The sequence below is a fragment of the Mauremys reevesii genome, linkage group 15 (genome assembly GCF_016161935.1).
Source record: "Mauremys reevesii isolate NIE-2019 linkage group 15, ASM1616193v1, whole genome shotgun sequence".
Taxonomy (NCBI): Eukaryota; Metazoa; Chordata; order Testudines; family Geoemydidae; genus Mauremys; species Mauremys reevesii.
The window spans coordinates 4,383,215-4,408,916 of NC_052637.1; the positions used below are offsets into that span (position 1 = coordinate 4,383,215).

A 25,702-nucleotide genomic window follows, 5' to 3' on the forward strand; every position below is an offset into this window, starting at 1 on the left:
ACTTATCTGCAAAAAACCTAGAGTTTTCAGGTGCCTACGTAGTTCATGGAATCAGAGGTGAAAGTGGGCTGGCGCGGGCCGGTACAGCATACCAGTAAGAACTAGCTGCCGGTACCAGCCCGTATATGTCAATGTCAAAGCAGTGCCTGCGCTTTTAACATCGCTGCCCCTTTTGCTCGCCCCCATTGGCGGCCCTACTGGTAGGGTCCAGTAGCTGCCAGACCCTACCGGTGGAGCCGCCGATTGTAGGAAGCAAAAGGGGGAGATACCCAGGGGGCACCCTGGCAATTTAAAAGGGCTCGGGGCTCCCAATCGCTGCGGCAGTGGCGGCCATGAAGGGCTGACTGCTAGTCTGTTCCTCAGTCCCGCCCCTTCCATCCAAGGCTTTTCCCCTTTGGGGGAGCCAGAGCCACCCCCCACCTTATGCTGGAGAGACCCAGTGTACTGGTAAGTCCCTCTACTTACTTTCACCCCTGCCTGGAATCATGGTTAAAGTTGTCCCCCGCCGCCTGAAAAAATTCTGAAATGGTGCTGTGGAAGCCAGTAAATAATTAACAAGGATTTGAAGAGATCTTAATGAATGTTAGTTAGCATGAGTTAGGCTAGCTGTGACCCTAATGACGTAAGATTTGTAGAAGCAAGATAATGTAAGACAGAGTGAACTGTGTGAAAGTTATTACGACCTTGCAATATGCAGTCTTGTTTTTTTCTAGTAAGATAGCAGAAAAGCTTATGTATAAACAAAATGTATTTGTTGCTTTTTACTGTCTCCATGATTGCTAGAAATTGTCTGTAACAAAGGTATAAAGGCTTGATGTAATTGTTTACCAGTTGAGAGACCTGTCCAGGACCCTGTGTCATATGGCACTCTCTCCCTCCATTGTAATTACTGGAGAAATAAATAAAGTATTTGATTTTGCTGCACCCAAACAAAAAGCGAGAACTAAGTTTTTCTTCGACAGTGCCTTGGTGAGCCAGGAGTGGTCAGGGGGCTGTGGGAGGGCCATGGGCTCTGGCAAGATGCAGTCCCCATGTGACAGCATGAAACTCTCAAATTAATCTCCTATCCCCTCATCTTGGAGTCACAGCTCTCCCAAGCTGCTCCAACTAATTTCTCCATCATTTGGTCTAGCTACACCCCACACCAGGAATCCAGCTGGGGTGCATCCAGATCATTTCCCAGTGACTTGTGACAGCCCCATGGGGGCAGGGTTAAGGTTGCACTGGCCTGTACCTTAACTCTGTATTTCTTGGTTTTCAGAAGTTTGAGTTTTGATTAACTTAGACCAGGTGGGGGAGATAAAATCTTTTATGGGACCAACTCCTGTTGTTGAGAGAGACGAGCTTTGGAGCTGCACCAAGCTCATCTTTAGGGCTGTGTTGCTGGGAAGCTCATCTCTGTTCCCAACAGAAGTTGATCCAATAAAAGATCTCACATCACCCACCTTGTCTCTCTAATATACTGGGTCCAACATGGCTGCAACAGCACAGCCAATCACTTCTGATGAACTGGATGTTTTGGAAGGTCACGATCTTCAGTGGGAAACCGGAACTTCCTTTTTGAATTCATGACTGATTCAGAGTCAGTTGTTCATGTGTCCTTGTTACCTGAATCCAGCCATGATTTCAAAGAGAATCTGCTTCCTCCTTTTGCTGAATCTAATAAACTAAATGGCAACGTGCCCCGCCCCCCCCCAACAACACCAAAGCCCCTTTTGTTAACATAAAGTTCCTGTTTCCCACAAGCTTGAGGTGCAGCAGGACCGGGGCTGTTTCTTTAAGAGAAGACTCGACCCTCCCCACGTGACAGGGTTTGCAATGAGGCAATGGACAGTGTTACTTTCACTTCCCCCGGGCGAACGCTGCGAGCCGAGCGCAGGTTTGTCGATTCGGAACAAACTCACGTTTCTTGTAACAACATTCTACGGAAAAGTCACGAGACAGAACTGCGGCTCTTTGATCGCCAGAATTAGCTGAGCAACATGCGTGAGAAACGGGACCAGTCAATGACCATGTAATTGTCCCAGCCAAAGGGGTGAAGTCTGGCCACACCCGGGAGATTTTAAACTTCCCTGAAGACCCAACTAGGTGGGTGAATTTTGCTTACGAGGGGCCTGTTTGTAATGCCTGATACCCGATATTTATTGCGGGGACAGATTGTTCAAAACACAAGGAGTAAATAATCCCGTGATCATTTGTTTCTCTCTTTGTGGAAACTTTACAGTACAGCTACATTCAAAGTGATTTACCGTCAAATTCGTTGTAGTTTGATTTCATAGCAATGTAACATGAGACTTTTACAGCTTGTGGAATTAGGAATGTCTTTGTTTTGCTGAATTTTACTCAAGAACAGGGGGCCTTTATAGTTGCAGAGGAAAGTATAAGACTGAGTGTACCCTCAAGGCTCAGAAACCAAATGGCAAAAAATGTATATTTAAAATATTGATTTTTTTAAGTCAATCACATACTTTTTTTGACCCAGTTTGTGATTTTTTTAATCACATGTGTGTGCATTGGGGGGGGGAGTTTTTGTATTGATTTTCATAAAGCAACAAATATTCTAAAGCACAAAAAAAAACACCCCACAAAAATGTACAGCTTGTATATGTTCCCATAATTATGCAGTTTTGTAGCTAATCAAAGCTACAAGACCAGACAATCATAGGCGTGGGAAGTAGGGGTGTGTAGGGGGGGTGCAGTGTCCCCAGGTTTTATGTGGGGCTCCACTCCTGGTCCCAGGGCTTCGATCCTGGCCCTGCACGTGGGGATCCACTCCTGCCCACCACTAGCTGTGGCCCCAGCTTCAGTCCCTTTACCCCTGTCTGTGCCTCACCCTTCTGGAGATACAGCCCTGCTCCCAGCCCCAGCTCTGAGGGGAGGGCGTGAACAGGGGTAAAGGGCATGAGGTAAAAAATTTGGGGGCACTTTCACTGGCTTTCAGCATCCCCATTGTAAAAAAATGTTCAAGTGCCACTGCAGACAACACAAGACCATACAATACCACACACACCTAACACATTAGGGTTGGGGTTATACTGACTTTTGAATCCTGGGTTTGGCAGTGCTGCTGCTCTGTTTTTGAAAGGCACGAACAAATTTCAGTTTTCTGCAATAATTCATCCAGTCTACACAAACCAGTGTATTACACCTATTAATTTAATTCTTCAAAGTGCTGTAGTTCTTTGGCAATAAGGGTCTGAAGGAAATGTTAGACACTCAGGGTGGATGAACATTGATCTTTAAAAAATGATTTAAAAAAAATCAGAGGCTTTTCTTTCACTTGGATTTTTTTAATTTACATTAAATACTGGTTTATCTTTCAGATTAAAATTATGACAGCTGAGGCTAAGGCATATATATATAACATTCAAGCTGTATATGTTTGCTTCAAAAGTTCTAAAGAAAATCAGATCAATGAAGTGGTGCCAGTCACTGTCTAAGCATCTGGAAGCAGAATTTGTTGAAGGGCTCACCCAGCTTTTGACAGCAATAGCCTGTTCTACAGGTACAGAGAAAATATTTTATTCATTTCAATGTACCCAACTAGCTCACATCAATGACTCGGCCATTCAAAGTTGAGAAACCAGTTGGGAGTTGAAAAATCAGGAAAGTTTGTTTTCCGCTCTGAGGGTTTGGCTACACTTGCAGCTGTACAGCGCTGGGAGTTAAAGCTGTCTTCATACAGCTGTGTAGGGAAAGTGCTGCAGTGTGGCCACACTGACAGCTACCAGAGCTGCAGTGTGGCCACATTTGCAGCGGTGTTGGGAGTGGTGCATTATGGGCAGCTATCCCAGCATTGAAGTGGCTGCAACGTGCTTTTCAAAAGAGCGGGGTGGGGTGGAGTGTGACAGGGAGCGTGGGGGAGAGAGAGAGAGAGAGTGGATTTTTGGAGCCGGCACTGTCTCAGCTCCCTGCCTTGCAAATTCCGACCACTTCCCCCACTCCTCATTCACTCTTAAATGCAAATAGCCTGCAGACCAGATAAGCAGCTGCTCCGAGGGACTCTCTTCCCTCTCCTCCCCCCCCCCCCCCGCCGTGCTGTTTCTCTCCTCAAGCAAACACTAGCTGTGGACATTCATCCCCCTGCCTGCCTCATTCGCAGCAAGCAGTAGCTGTATTTGTTTTTTAGATAAACAGCTCCGGGAGCCCCGAGTTCACGACAAAACAAAGAGAGGCATCATAACAAAACAAAGAGAGTTCTTTAGTTTAAAGCATTATGGGAATATTCCGGAGGTCAGTTACAGCGTAGTAAGATAAATCACTGTTTACACTGGCACCCCAGCGCTGCAGTCATTATTCCCCAGACCGAGGTGGAGTACAGCCAGCGCTGTAGCCAAGGAGATACAGCGCTGTATGTGCCTTGCCAGTGTGGACGGGGAGTAAGTTGCAGTGCTGTAAAGCCACTACCTGCGCTGCAACTCTCCAGTGTAGCCAAGGCCTGAAATTGTCATTAACAACAAGGTGTGGGAGGATGAGATCTACCAGCTCTAAAATCTTGAAGGACACGGTGACCAGCAACAATCAGTTCAATTCACTAACTACAGATAATAGTTCCTTTTTCTAACACATCAGATTTGAATGCAAGACATGTTTTAGTAAAGTATTTTTCTCATCCCTATCCTGTTGTCCAGATCAAGTTACAGTGAAGATGAAGGTTCTTTCATTCTGTCCTAGCTCTGCAGTGAGCGCTTCTCTGCCTAATTTGATAATTTTCTTCATTATTTATCACATTCACAAGCTGGAATCAGGTAGGAATCCCACTGGTCCTGCTGCTGCTTGTAGGATTTGTTTCATTGTAGTGATTTGTAAATCATGCCTATTCCACTCCTTTGTACCAAACTGAAAAAAACTCAAACCAAAACCAACCAACCAAAAAAAAAAAAAAAACAATCCCAAACCCACCCCTACAACAAATTTCAGATTGGCTCAATATCAGTAAATATGTCTCCACTTCCTCCCCAACCCCTTCCGGAGGAGTAATTCTCCATTGGGGCATATGAGGCAACTCGGTTTCTCTATCCATCTAGGTACTTATATCATCATAGTATCTGAGTGTGAGGCTGTAAGGAATATGGGTGACCATTTATAATGGCATTGATACCAATATTACAAAATCACAATAAATCTTATACAGGATATGCCACGGGAAGTAATTATGCCGCTCTACCCTGTGCTGATTAGGCCTCAACTGGAGTCTTGTGCCCAGTTCTGGGTGCCACATTTCAGAAAAGATATGGACAAATTGGAGAGAGTCCAGAGAAGAGGAAAAAGGATGATTAGGGGTCTGGAAAACATGTCTTATGAGGGAAGATTGAAAGAACTGGGTTTGTTTAGTCTGGAAAGGAGAAGACTGGGGGGGGGCATAACTGTTTTCAAATACCTAAAAGTTTGTTATAAGGAGGAGGGAGAAAACTTGTTCTCCTTAACCTCTGATGGTAGGACAGGAAGTAATGGGCTTAAACTGCAGCAAGAGAGGTTTAGGTTGGACATTAGGAAATACCACCCTGACAGTTGGGAAGTTAGACATTGGAATAAATTGCTTAGGGAGGTTGTGGAATCTCCATCATTGGAGACTGTCTCACCTGCTCTTAAAAATCACCTGTCAGGGGTGGTCTAGATAGTGCTGGTCCTGCCATGAGTGCAGGGGGCTGGACTTGATTACCCCTCGAAGTCCCTTCCAGGTCTATGATTCTATGTAAGGTACCAGTGGAAAAGGCTTGATTTGCTAAATATAAGCTTGTTTATAGTCTGTATCATCTTTGTATGGTGAGATATAAATATGTGTGGTATATTTGTGTCTCAAACTTGTGCTGTGACACCCCCAGACAGACCAGCATCAGCACTATCCAGCCTGCTGTAGAATGAGCCATTGCGAGAAACCTGGGGCTATGAATCAACAGGACATGTAGACAAATATCAGGGGATGGCTGTGTTAGTCTGTATCCACAAAAACAATGAGGAGTCCGGTGGCACCTTAAAGACTCCTTGTTGTTTTTCAGGACATGTAGGGACATGCATAGGTGCTGACTTCTACTGGTGCCGGTGAGTGCTTGATTTCCCCCTCTGCCCCTCCCCCATCCCCACCCCGCTCCCATTCCGACACCTTCCCCAAATCCCCACCCCAGACCCGCCTCTTCCCTGCCTCCTCCCCTGAGCATGCCACCCTCCTTCCCTCTCCCTCCGAGAGCTTGCTATGGCTGTGTGGCAGCGGCAAGTGCTGGGAGGTAGGCGGAGGAGGAAGTGTTGTGGGACGGGGAGTTCGGCTGCCTATGGGGTCATGCCGATGGACAGGGGACTCCAAGTACCTTTTCATGCCCATGTGCTGTGAGTTTGTGTTTGGGGCAAAGGATGTACATGGCAAAGGATATAAAAAGGCAGCTTCATCTTCTCCATTTTGTCTTCAATCCTGCTTCTCACCTCTGGAGTAACTTCCATACAAACTGAAGCTTTGAACAAAGGACTGATAGACCCATCCAAGCTTTGGATGTGTTCCAGAGGGACTTTGCAAGCTAACAAATTCACCAGTGCTGCTAAGAACCTGATATATGTATTCTGAAGTCTCTCTCTATCTCTGTATACATGTGTATATATATGCAAGTATCTGACTGCTTTGACCATTTAGCAACTCTTCTTTTTCATTCCTTTTCTTTTCTAATAAAACCTTTAGATTTAGATACTAAAGGATTGGCTGGCAGCATGGTATTTTGGGTAAGATTCAAACTGGTATTGATCTGGTAATGTGTCTGGTCCTTTGGAGAATTAAAAAAACATTTTATAAAGTGAATAGAGTTTTTAGGTAACTTCTCACTGTACTGAACCTATTTGCCAATTGGGAGCCAGAGACTGGAATGCAGTAAAGGGGGCTGTGTGATTTCTTTTCTTGATAACCAGTGTGGAGGATCAGGAGCACAGTTTGTGACTGGTTGGTGAATCTAACTATAGTGTAAACCACCAGTTTTGGGAGAATCTTCTCTCCTTTTTGCAGCCTTCCCTGATATTGGTATTTCCACTGTGGGCTGCCCTACACACCTCTGGTCACGCTGAGCCTCCTATTTCACATGCTTGCACCCTCTGTGACCCAGTCCTTTCTCAAACACCAAGGCAACCTGGCCTAAAGCTGAAGTGATTTGGGGTCAGTGAGGCCAAGGCAAGTGAGTCCCAGAGTTGAAGACCCTGTACTGAAAATGTCCTGGCAATGACCCCGTCTCACTGAAAACAGGTGGAGGGGGGGCAAAGGAGGAAAACTCAAGAACCTCAGCTCATCTCAATGAAAATTGTGTCCTCAGACGAGGTGAGAGGTGGTGGTCTCCAAAGAAGCTGGGTCACAAAACATTAGGGTGAAATTCTAGGTGATCTCTGTTGATTTCAGAGGAGTCAGGATTTCATCTTTTCACCCTTCTCATATTAAAACCAACGGTGAGAATCACATCAGAAATATAGTGAAGGCTGGAACAGATCAGAGCTCAGGTATACAGTGTATATACTCGGGTCACCCTGCCCATGCACGGGCCACTGAAGTGGCTCTATTGCATATCAAATTAATATAAGGGGCGTTATCAGTGACACCTATACCTGAGCTGGCCTGTCACTTTCTACTATAAATGTCTTTTTCAGTTGCTTGTAACTTTTCCAAATTTCAAATATTCAAGTTAAAAATTTGCATGCCAGGTGTCTGCCCCAGGCTGAATTTTTGGAAAGTTTGAACCTACTGTCTTTTTTGTTTCTAGCATGTTTTCCCCCTGAGTTTGTTCTCTTTTTGTTTTGGTGTATTTCACAGCCCAGTTCAGAGTGATGGGTCCTGGTCACTCTGTCACTGCCACTGTAGGTGAGGCCATTGTGTTACCCTGTCACCTGTCCCCCAGGATGAGCGCTGAGAACATGGAGGTGAGATGGTTCCGATCTGAGTTCACTTCAGTTGTTCACCAGTATCATGAAGGAAAGGATCAGTATGGAGAGCAGATGCCAGACTATCATGGAAGGACAGAGCTTTTGAAAGCTGGCATCACGGATGGGAATGTTTCCTTGCAGATTCTTAATATCAGACGCTCAGATGAAGGACAATGCAGCTGCTTTGTTCAAGAGGGTCCTTTTTATGAAGAAGCCCTATTGGAACTGAAGATAGCAGGTCAGCTGCTCTTGTCTGTATTATCTTAGTCTGGGCTGCAGTTTTTGTTCTTTTCTACTGCAACAACTGTGACTAGCAACTTGTGAATTATTTTGGAGTAACACAGCGTGACTAGATTTCAGCACATGACCACGCTCATACACTTTGGAAAATATGCTGAAAACTTTCCCAACGTTTTATTAAAGACCTTTTCAGAATGGTCAAGAGATTTCCTTGCCCAAAAGATGTTTTTGGCTGACTTCAAAAGGAGGGAAAAGACATCTAGACAAATATGGGCCTGGTTTATACTAGAAAAATAGGTCAGTTTAACTGTCTCTCGGGTGTGAAAAATAGACACCCCATGAATGACAAAACTAAGCTGACCTAAGTCCCCATGTCGGCAGCGCTGGGTCAACAGAAGAATTCTTCTGTCAACCCAGCTACTGCCTCTCAGAGCCGTGTATTACCTATGACACTAGGAGAAGTCCTGCCTTTGGTGTAAGCAGTGTCTCCACTGAAGCACCACAGCGGTGAAGCTGTGCTGCTGTAGCCTTTCAAGTGTGGACGGCCTGTGGTCTTCCAATTCCTCTGCAGTCATTCTGAGGCGTGGCTAAGGTGGGACTGCCAGGTTTATAGGGCCTTCTGACGTGGTCACTACAGGTAGTTAGTTGGGGTGCAGTCAAAATCAGTTGTAGCTTTCTGATTGGCTGAGGCCACATAAAGATGGTGGTGAGGGAGGGAGACATTGTGTATTTACCGCTAGTGGATGAGGCTGAGCGTTTGTCCCCTGCTGCTCTGACACAGGAACCATGGAGCCAGTTAGATTTATGTATTTAAAAGAGAACAAACAAAATGTTCATCCAATAGACTAAAAACTGGCTTTCTGAAAAATTCATATCCCACTAGGTATTTAAATGAAGTGACCAGATTTCCAAATTTGTTCAGTGCTCCATTGCTCTTAGGTGGAGAGGACAATATCCCTCACTTATTCAGTGACATTATTTTAAATATTTGTTCACATCTTTTCCTGTGTCCCTGCATATTGGGAATTCAGAAATTCCAGTGTTCATTGATCCCTTCTACATGATCAAGTGATCTCTAGTGGGAGTAAGGGATCCACAATCTCTCACTCATCCTTTTAGCTAAATTACCCCATTGATTTATCACACTTATGTAATTTTCTTCTAGCTTTGGGCTCCAATCCTCTCATCTCTGTGGAGAGCCACCAGGATGGAGGGATCCGGGTGGTTTGTCAATCGTCTGGGTGGTACCCAGAGCCCAAGGTGCTATGGAGAGATCTCCGTGGACAAGAATTACCATCACTGTCTGAAGCAAAATCCCTAGGGGATAGTGGCCTGTTTGAAACAGAAAATTCTATTATTATAAAAGAATATTCAAACCAGAACCTGTCCTGTTGGGTCAGGAACACCTTTCTCAATCAAGAAAAGGAATCAACAGTTTATATAGCAGGTCAGTTACCAGCTAAACCCACATGCTTAAATCACCTTCAGCAGAAACAAAACAAAACAAAGAACTGAAGCATCTGTTGTGCATATTTTACAACGACCTAAAAACAAAAGTTCAGAAACTGGTACCTTAACAGGTCACAACTCAGGCAATCTGCCTTAATTTTGAATATTCAGAATTATCAGAGTTTTGGGTTTCATGTAAATTTAATCTTAACTCTGATACTCCAGAAACTCCTACTTTAAAAAAAAAAGTATGATTTTGAGAAGAAATATTCACGAAACCTTGAAAGAGTTTGTTCCTAAAAACTTAACTTCACCACAGTGATTTTGTGACTGTAGCAATTTTTACACTATGGTTTGTTTGCTACCTTTTCAATAAGTGAAATGTCACCAAATGATGTGGGCTTGTTTCCGAATGGGAGCTGTGCTCATAACTCACTTTGCTTTTGTTTACACACACAAGCTGCACTGATTATCTACTGAGTTATTGATGAAACACCTTGTTTGAATGCTCTTATTTCAGTTTCAGAGTGTCCTATGTTTTTAGTTTGTCAGTTCCTTACTGATTGATACTAAATGGATAAAGGACACTATTCAGCTGATTTACAATTTAAAGTTTTGTCAACCAGTTTAGTTAAATTGGGGCAGTCCTGTTACGTGGTCAGCTGTGGAATCAGTGTAACAACGACTGCATGAGTGTTACACCAATTTCCTTAAACCAGTGCACAAATCCTGTGTGGAGAAGGCCTTAGGCATGTTTGAAATGCCCACCCCGGCTAGATGATTTTGATGCTGTAAACACAAGAACCGCAAAAGAAGATGAATCAATTTTCAGCACTTAATGTTTGGATTAATTGCGATTATAATTAATTGAAATAATTGGGGAAATTATTAGTGACTCATCAAAATAATCTTGCAATTTCTGAATGCTGCTGAACAGTGAGGAGCAAATTGTTTGCTGGCATAACTGACATCAATGTTGTTTTGTGAGCAGAGAATTTGCCCCTGAACTCATGAATACCATGAATCAAACTAGGCCTGTTCATTCACAGGTTAATCAGTGCTAAAGCTGTGTTGGTTGGAGTAATTTTTACAATCAGGTTTTGGTCTTTTGTGTAGCATAGAGGGGGTCATGTTTTCACTCTTAGCTCACATAATGTCCTGCCAGGGACTAATTATGTAGTTACGTGCAATAGAGAAAAAATTGATGATGTTCCTGCTTCCAAACTAATGCAAATCCTGTGGGGTTTATTTTTCAGATTTCTTTTTCCCGAGGGTGAATCCATGGATGGTGGCTCTGAGTGTGATTCTCCTGGTTTTGTTTGGTTTCATTGGCCTCACTGTTTATCTATTTAACATGAAAGGTAAATGTCACAGGGGAAAATGTTAGTGAAATTAACAAGAATTTTCTTCTAATAAATGAAAAAAGGGAAGAATGACATTTTACACTAGGCCAAGCAGGGGAAGCACAGACCTGCACTGCGCTCCCCTCAGCAGCACAGGGAAGGAAACATTACTAAGGTTTTCATTTGCTCCAGGAGGCAGTGATCTGCACCAGCCCTTTACAGGCACAGAATATTTCTCCCCCAGAACTGCCTCAGTTAAGCCGAATGGAGCATTTGGGGAAGGGGTTGAGGGAAGATTGAGCCAAAACCTTCTCCATTCCTCACTCTTTTCTCACCACTTCCCACCCAGCTGTGCAGTTATTCTCTCCTCAGTCCCCATGGACTTTGGGAATTAGTTAATGTCTCTTTCCCTCCTCTGATAAGTAAATATTTTGTACAGAGTTGGGTCCCCATAACGATTGTGTGTGATTTTATTTTGGAAGCAGTTGTCTGTGATTTCATTTACTGTTACAAAGAAATTGGAATGAGACAAAGCCTAGCAAATTTCACCCCAATAGGTAATATTAAAAATATATACACAGAAAAGAAAAGAGGGGTCTGAATAGACATGAGCTCTGAGCCTGAACATGAGTTCTGACAACGGTGAGGAACAATAAGTCAGAGATGGAGAAGGGAAAACTTTTTCTCCTGGTGTTGAGAATATGAAACCCATCAAAGGCTCCTGAATTGTATAATCACTGGGCAACTTTCACGAAATGCAGACAACTGTATAACCAAGGCAAAAATTCTCCGAATAAGAATTTATATTTATTTCTGTTTATTTTTAATGAAAGGTGATATAGAAATCTGTAAATGTCGTGCTCTTTCCTCCAACAAGGAAAACTTTTCTACAAATTTGTCTCCTCATAAGGGTATTTCTTTGTTTATTTATGAATATTTTGGGTGGAGTTTTTTAACCAGAAAAAGATGAAAGCCAAGATACTGCATCACTAATAACAGTTAGAGCTTTGCCATCGACTTCAATGAGTATAGGATCAAGCACTGAATGCACAAGTCATATCGCTAAAACAATCCTGCTGATAATTTGAGGGACAGAAATTCAAGTCTGCACCCCCAGAGCTCCAAGCAAAGCAAATGGGAATGTGAGAGACAATACAAGGAAGCAGGATTGGGCTCTAATGTCTAGATTTTTAAAGGTATGTGGTCAGCTAACTTTCACTGAAATTAGTGGGAGTTAGGCTCGTAAATGCCTTGAAAAATCAGACCCTAATTCCATAAGGAATTCAAAACTTTCAGAATTGTAAATCCTTGAAAACAGTCAGTTACTGTCAGACACTTAACTCTAGTGTGGCCACATGGTTAGTAAAACATGAATGAAATGTTTGGTATTTAGGGGCCAGGCGTTCATATCATGAAAACCTGCCTTTAAATCTCCATTAACGGAAAATATTCTTAAATAACTTGTATTTACATCTGTTTGCTTTATTTCATTTCTTTAGGGAAACATCTTGGACAAATCAGTAAGTTCAAATTTTCTCTACATAGAACCTTTTCCATTAAGTTGTTTGCTGTTTTATTATTTATAGTGATTATTATTAAAGAGAGATCAATTTGAAAATCACATGAAATATCAGTGATAATGTATTGATAATGATTCAGTGTGTGGGTAAGAGGAAATCAGAAAAAAAAATGTTCTTTGAAATGTATCTTCTCTGATGGTGAAATCCACATGGTGCTGGAGGCACCATGACATGGGGAACCAGGCGGACTCTGTGCCCTCAAATGTCCTCTTGCCTCATTTGACAAGTAAATAATTTGGTCCAACATGGATCTTGTTTGTAATTATATCTGAGGAGGAGTTGTTCATTTTTTCATTTAATGTTAAAAGGAAATTGGGATGAGATTAACCCTGATAAATTTCACTCCAATAGGTAATATGAAAAGTTATATACCATATTCAACTCACAAAACTCAGACAACTGTATAGCCAAGAGAAAAATGCTCCTAATAATAATTTATGATTTATTTCTGTTTTTAGGGAAACATGATACAGAAATCAGTAAGTGTTGTGCCCTTTTCTCCAACAAGGAAAACTTTGTATAAATTTGTCTCCTCATGTTTTATTTTTTAAATGAGAAAAACATGAATGCCATGATGCTGCACCACTACCATTAATTAGAGCTGTGCCTTTGATTTCAACATGTGTAGGATCCAACACTAAATGTACAAGTGGCATCACTAAAAGAAGGATGTTGATAATTTTAGGGCCCGATATTACATTCCGTGCACACCGAACGCTCACAGCAAAGTGAATGGGAACATGTAATATACAAGGAAGCAGGAATGGGCTCTAAGGGCAACTTTTTAAAGGTATTTGGAAACCTAATGCCAATTGAAATCAATGGGAGTTAGCAACCTAAATACCTTTAAAAATCTGGCCGTAATTCCCTAGGGAACTGAAAACTTTTAGAACTAAGTCCATGCAGATAATCAGTTATTTTTTGATACTTCGGTGTAGACACAAAATGAGCCCAAATGTCTACACTACAATTTTGCAGGCCCCCAGCCCATGTCTTGTGAGCCTAGTTAGCTGACATGGGTCAATTGGGGGTGTTCAGTTGCTGTGTAGCCACATCCTATGGGACTTCGCAGGTGCTCTGTGCCCTGCCTGTGGGTTGGAAAGAGACTTTTCTCCCCAGACCTCAGTGGTTTCCCTGCCCATAGTCTGGATCAATGGGTTTGTGAGGGACAGGCTGCATGATGGGAGGTTGATTCCATCCTAGAAGAGAAGCAGTTAATTAGTGTGTTTGTTTCTGATTCTGTGTTACCTAGTTAATCTTCAACGAGAACTTGGTAAGTGTTTCTGTTTCTGGAATGCAGCCTTTTCCGTGGTGTTGAAACTGTCTTTGGATCTATCGATCTCTCACCCTTCTGCCAGGTGGAGTTGGCAGCAACACGGGCTGGGTTCAATATCAAGGGTTCCTCTTAGCAACACAAATCAGAAAACACTTGAGATCCCACTCAATAATCTGGGGAAATTTAACTCCTGGGCCTTTTTAAGACTATATAGTGGCCCTTTCAAGGTTTATAGTGGCACAGCTGTACCTGCAATCGGGTCTCCCGTGTAGCTGCTTTGTGCCGACCTCCCACCGGCATAATTCAACCACCCCCAATGAGCAGCAGTAGAGTGTCTCCCGCCGACACAGCACTGTCCACACCGGTGCTTTTGTCAGTGAAATTTATGTAGTTCAGAGCCATGCTCTTTTCACACCCCGACTGACAAAAGTTTTACTGACAAAAGTGCTGGTGTAGACACAGGATAAGAGACAAAACTTCCCACTCACCCGCCCTGAGTCTGGGTGTAACAAAAGAAAAATTTTATTGCAAGGCAAAGGGCCCCTAGCATTGTTTTGGGAAAACACCACGGCCATGATTCAAAAGCATTTAACCCAGAGCAACCCCCCACCCCACAGTACATTGGGAAATGTCCTTTGCCTCAGTCTCCCACCTTGCCCTGTGATAATCCGATGAGCGAATGAGCAGTAACACACCACTCCCCTCTCCCGCCACTGCAGCCCACTCACAGTTGGTTGTTCTTAATCAGCCAAGACCCAGAGTTCAGAGGTGCCCTCACATGGCTTCACCTCCCACCCCTGAAAGGCATTGGTGGGGGGGGAGGCATTAAGCAATGCGTCCACTGCTGCCTCCACCTCTGCAACTGGCTTGCTGCTGCTACTGTCACCACTGGCCCTAAGTGCCAACTGCCCCAGAGCACCCACGGGGAAAAATTAGCAGGTGCTCTGCACCCACCCCCAGCTAAGCTCCCCCGTCCCCCCAGTGCATCTCTCCCACTGGCAGCCTCACTGACCAGCTCTTCCCCCTCCCTCCCAGTGCCTCCTGCCTGCCTCAAAACAGCTGTTTCATGGTACTCAGGGTGCTCTGGGAAGGAGGGGGAGGAACGGGATTGCGGCATGCTTGGAGGAGGAGGCAGGGTGGGGCCGGGGCCTTGGGGAAGGGGGTGGAATGAGGTGGGGCACGGACTTGGGGGAGGGGGTGGAATGGGAGGAGGGCCTGGGGTGCAGCAGGGGGTTGAGCATGCACCGGCCAGAGAGGAAGTCGGCACCTCTGCCACGGGTTGCTCACTGCCTCCCATCCCTGAAAAAGGGTGAGGGACATCGAGCGATGCCTCTGCTGCTTCTGGAACTGGCTCACTGCGGCTGCTGTCTCTGCCACTGCTGGCTGATGCCTCTGCTGCTGGTTCTGCTGTTTTTTCTGGTGCTGTTACCTCTGCCACCGCTCAGCTCCACTGCTGTTCTCACGGCTGCTGCTGGCCCCCCACTGCCACTTCTGCAATGGTGCGTTCTGAGGTTCCACGACCTACCCAGAGATTCCAGCAGGCCGTGACTGCTGCTGCTGCGTCTCCATGTTTACTGCAGCCCTGTCCCCACACTAGGTCTACGACCTGGGCCCTAGACCTGCTCATCAGTGGTTTCAGCTTTTGCAATCACTGAACTGAAACAAGGGCTCTCCATGGGGTCTAATCACCTCTGGCTTTAAACACAGGAGAGGGGAGGGTCAAATGGTACCTAGGGCTCTCGAAGGGGAATTCATAGCATCAGGCAGGAACCCCTGTCCCCTCCCGCTCTGATTTTCACTGGGTTTTGGCATCTCTATCCCCTGCTTAGCCAGTGAGCTTTACTTTAGGGTGTCACTGTGACATACCCAGGGTACAATCCAGACTAAGGGGTGGCTGTGTCACCCCCGCCCTGCAACCTGGGTGCCCCCTACAATGTTCTGCCTCTGTAGCTTCCTACCTTGATGTCTCACAACAGCCTCCACTGGGGCTGGATTCTTTAACTGATTTGCAGATTAAAACCAAGGCCTTAAACTGGCCTCAGAAGGGGACTGAGAGCCAGTGAAGGGACTGGAACATGGGCCTGATGTGTCACTGTGGCCTAAGCCCTGGAGAAGGCCGGCAGCTGCATTAGGTGCCAGCTGGAGCCTTTACACTCAGCTGTGGATTCAGTGATCTACAGTAACCCAGGCTGGCGGTGGCAGAGGCAGGGATCACTGTGGCCAGACCCTTGCCCACAGGAAGATGCAGTTTCCTAGTGAGTTGAGATGTTTAGACACTGATGCTACCTGGTCACCTAGGCCTAGAGAAGGGTCACATAGGACCTGAGTCTTTGCACCTCAACTATGGTGAATGGGGCTGTACAAATTCAATGGAACGAAGGGAAGAGTCTCATCTAGTTCTTCAAAATGTGTCCCTGCTTCTGACTCACTTTGCTCTTGCCTGGGTTCAGCTTAAGCCAGCTGCTCTTCATCCCAGAGCCCTGGTGTTTCTGCAGTTGCTCAGCTGAGTTCTCATCCCTCTCTGTGTGTTTGGTTTCAGACTGGAGAAGAAACATCGTCTGCCCAGGTAACTACAGCTCCTATTGCATCAATATCCAAAGCTCAATTGCCCTGAGATTTCCCGTCCCTTTTTCTCATACAGTTAACTTTTTGCAGTAGCTCTTTGGGGCAGGGACAGCTCTGGACTAAGGTGAAAAGACTCAAAGGTTTGTGTGGCCAATGTTGTGATTTTGGGTGTCTGAGTTTGCTTGTGCACACTGGGAGCTCAGAGGATTCTCAGTGAGATGCTGTTAGAGTCCCTGATGGGGCTGGAGGCTCTGGGAGGGCAGGTGGACAAAGGGCTGGACCAGGCCAGGTTAATGTCTAGGCTGCTCATTTCAATTTTCAGAAGCCCTAACAGGGCTGCATGTGCCTAGACAGCTGCTACTGCTGCTGCTACTCTAGCCGTGGCACAGGTACATGGCAGCTAGCAGGGATTAGCACATTCACTGCACAGACAGACCAATTGGTCACACACAGGGATACAGACACCTCATCACACACTGACTGCAACCCCCAAACACACGGCAGGTTCCAAGCTGCATGAGAAGCCAGTAAGGGCCCAGAGAGAGCCAGTATGGGCTCTGGAATTCCTTGGGGAAGATGGGGCAGGAGAGGAGAGGTATGGGGAGGGGTAAGGTTAGGAAGTAGGAGAGGAATAGAGGGATGCACAGGGGATTGTGGGAGTGGTCACCATGGGGAATAATTCTTCTTCCAGGGGGCCACAGCTGAGGTTGGCTAGTGAAGTCCAGTGGAAAACTCTCACGGGGCTTGGGCCCCCGAGCGAGTGAAGGACTTGTGGCCGAAGACCCGAAGCTTCTTTTGCTTCGAGTCTTCGGTGACAATTTGGCAGCCACTGAAGACCCCAGGGCCCCTGAATCCTCTGGGCGGCCCTGCAGGGGGCCAAAGTTGAGGTTGGCTAGTCAAGTCCCATGAAGATTGTGATGTGGTTCCAGAGGGACCTTCCCCCCAGCTGTGTGAAAGGGAAACATGCTGGGATATGAAGTTCACTGGTGATAAATGAACATACCATGGAGGGAAAAAATTGAACATCTCCTTCACCTAACAGGGTTTGAAAATAAGTGCATCAGCAGCTCAGTAATGCAACCGGGAATTCACTGTGGCCAGCTTGACAAAACCCTCTGCTCACTGCGCAGCTCTGGGCAAAAGATCAAACAAAATGTGAGAACCCATAAAAATGGGATGGTGAATGACATGGAAATATTATACAGCCATTATGTAAATCAGTGGTTTGCCTCATCTAGAGCACGGTGTTGGGTACCACTCACCCCATCTCAGAAAGGGTAGCGAAGAAGAAAAGGGGGCTCAGGAAGGCAATGAGAATCAGCATGAGGAGAGATTGGAAAAAATTGGGACATTTTACCTTTAAAAGAGAGGAGCACAACCCCGCTGAACAGAATATGATTTAGGCTGCAATGTTGAAATGCCAGGTTTCTGCTTTCCTGTACGTCCTTAATTCTCACCCCTTGTTCCTCCATCCTGGCCAGTGAAAGAATGAGGCAGGGGTCCTGTGGCAAAAACAGTGTGTGATCATGTAACTGGCGATTGTATGATAACACACACACAGAGCGAGGGCACTGACTAATGGTCCAACTCCAGGGACACAATATGTTGCCAGAGAACACAATAGAAGGGTAGCAAGAGTGGAGAAAGGAGCTTTACCAGCAATAACAGGTACAGACTGGGAAGCGGTGGGAATAATTTCAATTATTCCAGCTCCTCATGTGCCTGTGGTCTTTGCAGTCTGTGTGTGATGGGGCTGATACAGCATTGGGCTGAACGTACGTGTGTGTGTGTGTGTGTGTGTGTGTGTGTGTGTACACCATCCAGCTTTGGAAATTAACAAGACAGCAGAGGGATGTGAGCCAAAGAAATGGACACACGTTATTTGCATTTGCTCATTTTTGCACCACAACCCCCATGTTTGCCAGAGAGTTTTCTTTATCTTTTGTGTCTGGTAAGAATCAGTGCACTAAGAGAGACATCTACGCTGGCCACCAACCCAACTCCTAAACTGAACGGCACAGACTGGGTGGGACAGATTGGTCAGTGAAGGAGGCAGAAGCCTGAGAAGTAGGTCAGGGTCAGTAGACTGGGGAAGGGTAACACGGGCATGAGTTTGGTGGTGGGGAGAGAAGACTGGACTTCAACTCCCAGGATCGTTTGGAAAATGGGGCCTAGGCACTTTGTGGATTTTGAAAATTGTACCCAAATCCAAGAAGTTCATGCTCATTGTCTATCTTTAGTTAAGGAGGGCGACCCCTGACCTCAGCAGACTGTCTGCTGGGACAAAAACCTGCTACAATGGACAACTCGGAAGGGGAAATATCAAATCTTCTCCTATGCCCCAGCTGCCCTCTGGCCCATGGGCGCTGACTTATATGGGCTCTTGGAGCTAAAACCCCAGGAATATTCATAATCAGGGGCTCTGCTCCACCAATATTTGGAAATATTAGATTTTTCCCCCCCCCAGAGTTTTCCTGCCTGAATGTACAGAGAGCCCACAGCACGTCTCTCTCACTCTCCTTTGCTGCTGCTGCTGGTAGCCTAAGGGCTGCAGCATTAGCATAAGAGGAATGTGCTAACGACCGATTGAAAGGGAGTCGGGTTCAGATCCCCGAATCCGGAGTGGCGGAGACGGGGTAAGAGGAATGTGCTAACGACTGCTGAAGCACTCAGGAGGGGGAGGGGAGTGGAGGCGAGTGGAGGGGGCCTCCCCTCCCCTCACCTGGAGGAGACACAAACGGGCCAGGAGACAGACAGACATTCACCTTAGCAGCTGTTGCCTGTTGGGGCTTCTGTGAGTGTTTGACCCTATGATTTTTTATTATGTTTGAGTGTTTGACCCTATGATTCCCCCCCTGCCCCAGCCCCAGTCCCAGTCCCAGCCCCCCAGTGAGGCACAGCAGGCTGCACAGGGGAGGCAGGAAGCCACATGTGAAGGCAATGCCCCCTCCCCCAGCACCCACCAACCCACCCGCCACAGGAGGGATGGGAGAGGGAGGCTTCCTAGACCTGAGCAGCTGGGGCTTGGGTGAATTTTATGACACCCTGCTCCCCCACCCCATAGCCAGCCACCACCCTGCCTACCCCACTTCTGCCCCATGCTGGGCAAGGGGCAGCCCCATCACCCATCCACAGTGAAGTTATGGTGAGGGGCAGCAGCATGGAAGGCCACCTGTGCCCCCCCCAGTACCCATCATAGGGGAGGGGAGTGAGCTTTCTGGACCTGAGAGGGGCCCTAGGAGCATGTGCAGTGACTGTGGTGCAGAGTGAGTGTGCTGGGGGGTTAGGGAGGGAGAGGAGGGGTCCCTCCCCTGGAGCTTGCTGCTGCCAGTGGTGGTGATGGGGAGTCCTCTCTGGCCCTAGCCCTGGGGCAGCCTGTCTGCACCCCAAGTTCCTCATCCTCAGCCCTGCCCCACCCCAAAGCCTGCACCCCCAGCATCGAGCACACTCCTGCACTGTGAACCCCTCATCCCCAGCCCCACCCCAGAACCCTCACCTGAGGGGAAAAACATGCAACTTAAATTTGGTGGTCAGTTTGGAGTATCATTGTATTTAGCACAATATTTGATTATTTTACACCCTTCAAAGTATGTAACTGGTCGTATACAGGTGTTTTCTCTGAATTCTGTCTGTGTGCCTCAGTTTCCCCAATGCATTTCTTAAGGCTCTAGATGGTGGGATAAGGGGGTGTGATTGTTGTAAAGCCCTAGAGGGCCAGTGTGATGCTGTCTGCACAGAGAATGGCTGACACCCTGTCTCCAGGCAACTGATGGCCTGGGCCACTCTCCTGCAAGGTGCCAACTGAAGGTGTTGGAGAACAAAGAGATCAGGTGGCCTCCTAATGCTTGGAAAAGAGACAAAGGCCAGAGGAGGGAGTGTCAGTGCCTGTGCAGACTTCCGGGAAGCGCATGGTGTGGAAGGGGATGCTGGGATGCTTTGGAACAACTCCATACAAAGTCAGTCAGGACTCTGGGGGAGCCTCCTCTCTGAGCATACTGTCTCCAGGGCAAGAAGCTTACACCTTCCTGGGTCTGACCTCGGAGCATTCAGCCCTCCCACACTGTGCACTTTCCGCAGCGAGTCTGCCCAGGCAGGTCCTGGGGCAACCAGAGGTCCCTGCACCCCAACTCCGCAGTCAGATGTGACTCTCAGCCAGACAGTAAAACAGAAGGTTTATTAGATGACAGGGATACAGTCTAAAACAGAGCTTGTAAGTACAGAAAACAGGACCCCTCAGTCAGGTCCATCTTGGGGGGTGGGGAGCCCAGACCCAAGTTCTGGGCCTCTCCCGATTTCCCCAGCCAGCTCCAAACTGACACTCCCTCATCTGGCCTTTGTGTCTCTTCCGGACAAGGAGGCCACCTGATCTCTTTGTCCCCAACACCGTCAGTTGGCACTTTGCAGGGGAAACTGAGGCACCCACACAGTATTCAGAGAAAACATTAAGAACATTCCCACTTTGTCACAACAGGTGCAACAAAATTTAATACCGTATATTAGGTATTAATAGGCAAGTGCTGCTTCTGACTTTCCACTTTTAATTGACCCTTGTAATCTTGTGGTGCTGACGCATTGTAGCTTCATTTTATATCAGCTTACAGGGTGAGAGCTGGGGGGGGACCACCATTTTGGGCCCCACCAAAAATTATACGAACCTGCCGCCTATGCTCTGGCCTTTATATCATATTCACAGGAGCCAAAAGAAAACCCTTTTCTCCCACTCAGGGCTGCCGACGAGGGGGGAGGAGAGGAGAGGCAAAAGGGGCAACTGCCCTGGGGCCCTGGCCACCATGGTTGTGGCCAGAGTCCCAGGCCCTTTACGTCACCGCCAGAGCCCTGGGCCGCGGGCTGGTCAGCACTGCAGGGTTGGGTGAGGGAAACTATCCCTCAATTCTGTTTTTCTGAATTATTCTCAGTTCACCCCTGCTCCCATCCCTTTCCAAATTCCCCTCCATGCCTCAGGCCTCCCATTGCATTCCAGGGGAGAGTGGCCAGCGATATGAATGGCAGCCAGACCAGGTCTTCGGTAGCAGGCTGGCAATGTCACTTCAGAGTGTCAGGAGGGAAAGTCTAATTCACAATTATTAATAATTATAAAAGTGATAGAAATTCTGCTAAGGAAAAAAAGTCTGTTAAAATTGTAGCCGCTGACAGAAATGCTCGCACGTGTATTTGGGGATTGTTTACTTTATGCTGAACTCTAGAACGTATCTTTTTCCCAGTGTAACATTTTATAGGCATAAGGAGCCACTCAGTCACTCCCAGAAGGCTGGACATTTCCAGACTGTTGGGATTGGTTTGGGGCCCCCCCAGTGCCACCTCATCCTCCTTGGCATGATGGTGCGTGTGAGGTTATGCCACATGGGGGATGCCATTTTTCAGAGATGGAGGGGGCAGAGTGATGTCCCCCATCCAACACTGGACAAAATCACATCCATTTTAGACCCCGTGCTGGACAGCGGACAAACCTCTCAAACAGAGGCCTGTCCATTTAAATCCCGGGCGAGTGGCCTCCCTCTCTACAACACTAATTTCTGTTAATGTGCTTGTTCAGATGAGCTCTCATCTCTGATTCTGTGTTTCCAGGGCTGGGAAGTTCTGCGCCACCTGTACAAGAAGGTAACTGAAGTTCAGATTCTATCAATGTCCCAATCTCAGCTGCTGTTAGAACATTTTGCTTCTTTCTCCTGACTGTGGCCATGGGAGGGGAGTTTGTTGCTCAGGGCAGAGTTCACAAGCATCCTGCATTTCCCAGCACATCGGGGGTGGGGGAAGGTTGTGTAGCCATGGCCTGATGTACAGCAGTAAATCCAGACACTATTGTGTCTACTCCTCCTGCCCCTCCTCTGCCTTCATGTGCAGTGCGACCTGCAGAGCTTCCTGGGCCCACCGCCCAGCCTGGCTGCACAGCCACTGACATGTGCCAGCCCCTAGCACAGGGCCAAAGACACAGCTCCTTCTCCCCCCAGCTCCCCAGGGCTGTCCCTGCTGACAGCCCCCTCCCTGCCTGAGGCCCTGGGGGCCAGAGCCATGGGCTGTGGAACAGGAGCAAACTGAATTCTGGGTCTGTTCTTAAATGCCCAGTAACTCAGGATTAAATATTCAGAGTTTGGAAACCGAGGAAATGATGTGTAAATGCTAAAATTCAGAGATTAGAGAGAGAAACAAAGATATTTCAAGTGACAAAACAGGGAGGTGAGGAAATAAAATACGCCTGGTGACGAGAACCCTGGTGCTAGAGTACAGGGAGAGCACAGGGGGAAAGTCATGAGAGTGCAAAGAGGGGGACACATCCGGATTGGGAAGGGCCCAGAAGGCTGAGGGATGGGGCAGCGTTTGGAAGGGGCTGGAGGGCCGGCAGTGCCTGGCAGGTACAGGAGGGTGGGGAGAGCAGCAGGCCCACAGCTGAATGGGGCTGGTGCGGAGGCAGTAGGAGTGGGGGCAGGTGGAAGCGCCTGGAGGTTTGGTGACGGTGGCTGCTTGGAGGGAACAGGCAGGTGAGTTGCTGTTTTCACACTCTCAGCAAATTCTCTGTAACCTTTCACGTCCTGCTGCCCTGGGCCTCCCCTGCCCCATCTCCTCCTCATCCAATATGGTTTTCTCTCCCCTCTGGGATCCCTTCCTTCATGTCTCCATTCATCTCTCTGCTCTCCCTCCTTCCCCTCCCGCTCCTTCTCCCCCAACACTCCCCTTGCTCTCACGTAGGCTGAGGGTGCAGGGATGGGATGTATCTGTTCTCCCCTCCCAGCGATGATCTCTCTCATCTGGAAATGTGGGGTTTAAGATGGGAAACTGCAGGGAGAGGTGAGGCGGGTCAGTGAGCACTGAGGAGAGGGAGCTCAGTTTCTCACCACTGTTGCCCCCCAATCCGCCTGAGATGTGGGTCTCTAGTCCCCTCCCTGGAGAGATGTGCAGCAGCACAGGAAAGAGCCTGAGTCCCAGACCTGGCTCAAGTGACCCTTTTGCTGCAGGGCCCATCTCTGCCAGGGGCGTGACTCTCCCCTGCACTGTGCTGACATCTCAGAGCTGCTCCCCATTCCGAGCTGAGTGGTAAATCCTGAAGGAAGGAGATTCAGAGTCACTCCCTAGCTGGGGCAGATTTTGTCACTGACCCCATCAAACCCTCCCCCAGGGCTGAGCTCTGCCCCTAACGCCCTGATTCTCTCTCTCCCCAGCAAATGTGACTCTGGATCCAGACACGGCTCATCCCTGGTTCCTCCTGTCTGAGGATGGGAAAAGTGTTACATGGGGAGACACACGACAGGATCTGTCTGACACCCCTGAGAGATTTGACACTGAGCCCTGTGTGCTGGGCTGTGAGGGATTCACCTCGGGGAGACATTGCTGGGAGGTGGAGGTGGGGGATGGGTGATACTGGGCCGTGGGGGTGGCCAGAGAGTCTGTGGGGAGAAAGGGATGGCTCAGCCGTAGCCCTGAGGGGGGGATCTGGGCTGTGGAGCAGTGGGAAGGTCAGTGCCAGGCTCTCACCTTCCCTGTGACCCCCCTGCCCCTGAGCCGGGCCCCCAGCAGGATCCAGGTTTGTCTGGACTGTGACCGGGGGCAGGTGACATTTATCAATGCTGGTGACGAGGCCCCGATCTTCACTTTCCCACCGGGCTCCGTCGCTGGGGGAAGAATCCGACCCTGGTTCCGAGTGTGGATGGGATCCCCACTCAGACTGTGTCAGCCTCTCTAGCCTCATGGACCCGAGTCTCTATGATCTTGGAGGACTCCCATCTATGCAGCCCCTGGCCCCTCATCTCTATGGCTGCTGGAAGCACCTCCCCCTGCCTCACTGTCTGCAGCCTCAGGGGTGGGGGGAGGAGGGGGAAGACCCCTGGAGCTGCAGGAGGGGCAGAGGGGCAGAGGTGGGGGCTGGGCAGGGGGTGGCACTAACAGCCTGGCAGGGGGCAGGCAGAGGTGGGTGTGGCAGGGACACAGAATTGATCAATCAGGGTTGGGGAGAAGCAGCAGCTGCAGGGAGCGTTTTGTACAGATCTGTGTCCTTAGCTCTCATTGGGGGCTCCCAGCCTGGGATCAGCACAAGGGAAAGGGATAAGATCAGGGAAGGAAGAGAGCAGCTGAGGGGGATGATCTGTGACAGGGGGGAGAGACACAGGGAAATAAAGAGGGATGGAAAGTGAGGCTAGAACAATAATGACTAGAAAAGGACAATATGGAAGGAAAGGGAACGTGAGCAGGATGGAGAGATTTATTACATGTTACTTAAAGTGAGACTGTAACTCGTTAATTCCCTATATTAATCCCTGGCCACTGGAGCTATTTTAGTGCCATAAAGAAAACTGTTCTCAGTAGCTGGGGATCTCCTTGCCCTGCTGTGGTTATTAAAGCTCCTTCTTAGCTCGTTTTACTTTGCTACTTTCCAGCTACTTACTGTAAATAAAACATTACAAACAATTCTTCTTGTTTGTTCCACTTTAATGTCCCAGCTGCAGGTGCCGGGGGCAGCGTCATGGGATTTGCTTCCCAACTTGGTTGTGTCCCCCCAAGCTCCCACAGGGAATATTGCACCCAGGGCCAGCTCCAGGCACCAGCAAACGAAGCAGGTGCCTGGGGTGGCCAATAGAAAGGGGTGGCAGTGCATCAGTTGTTGGGGCAGCACGGGATCAGCGGTGGCAGCACTTCGGTGGCAGCAGCTCAATCTACCCACTTCAGTGTCTGGCGGAAATTCGGCAGCGGGTCCTTCACTTGCTGTCTTCCTCTTCAGCGGCAGCTCAGTCGAGTTCTTCCTTTTTTCTTTTCTTTTTCCACCGCTTGGGGTGGCAAAAAAGCTGGAGCCAGCATTGATTGCACCTCTAGGAAGAGAGTTTGGACTTTACTGTGTGATGTGCACTAAGCAGCCTGTGCTCTGCCTCTGTCCTGTGCACACCCATGTCAATCAGGAATTGCTCAGCTGTGCTCTGTGGAGAGGTGACTGGTTACACAGGGTGTGATCCATGCAGGGACTAACAGTGAGTAATTTTTAGGCAGTGAAAAAATCACAGGGACAGCAGCACTGTGACCCTCAGAGCTGAGTCAGGTGCCTGAACTCCCTAGACAATGACAGGGCAGGGCCGCCCAGAGGGGCGGGGGCAAAGGGGTCAATTTGCCCCGGGCTCCGCAGGGGCCCCCAAGAGAACAGCTGAGGCTCCCGCCTCCGCCCCTCTCCTGGAGCCCTAGCACATCAAGCGGCGTCCTCAGACAGCGCCGCAGTGTGTCTCCGCCGGGGCCCCTGAGCCCCACCCCGCTCAGAGCCGCGTGGTCAGGGGGCAGGGCTGCAAGCTCCGGGCTGAGCTCAGCTCCCTCCGCTCGGCGTGGAGCTCCCTGCCCCGTCCCCTCACCACACGGCTCGGAGCGGGACG

General features: G+C 48.1%; 1 pseudogene; it reads left to right on the top strand.

Annotated features, from left to right (window-relative positions):
- The first annotated feature begins 1,841 nt into the window (after positions 1-1,841).
- Positions 1,842-24,121, top strand: LOC120383896 (annotated as a pseudogene).
- Positions 24,122-25,702: the final 1,581 nt, after the last annotated feature.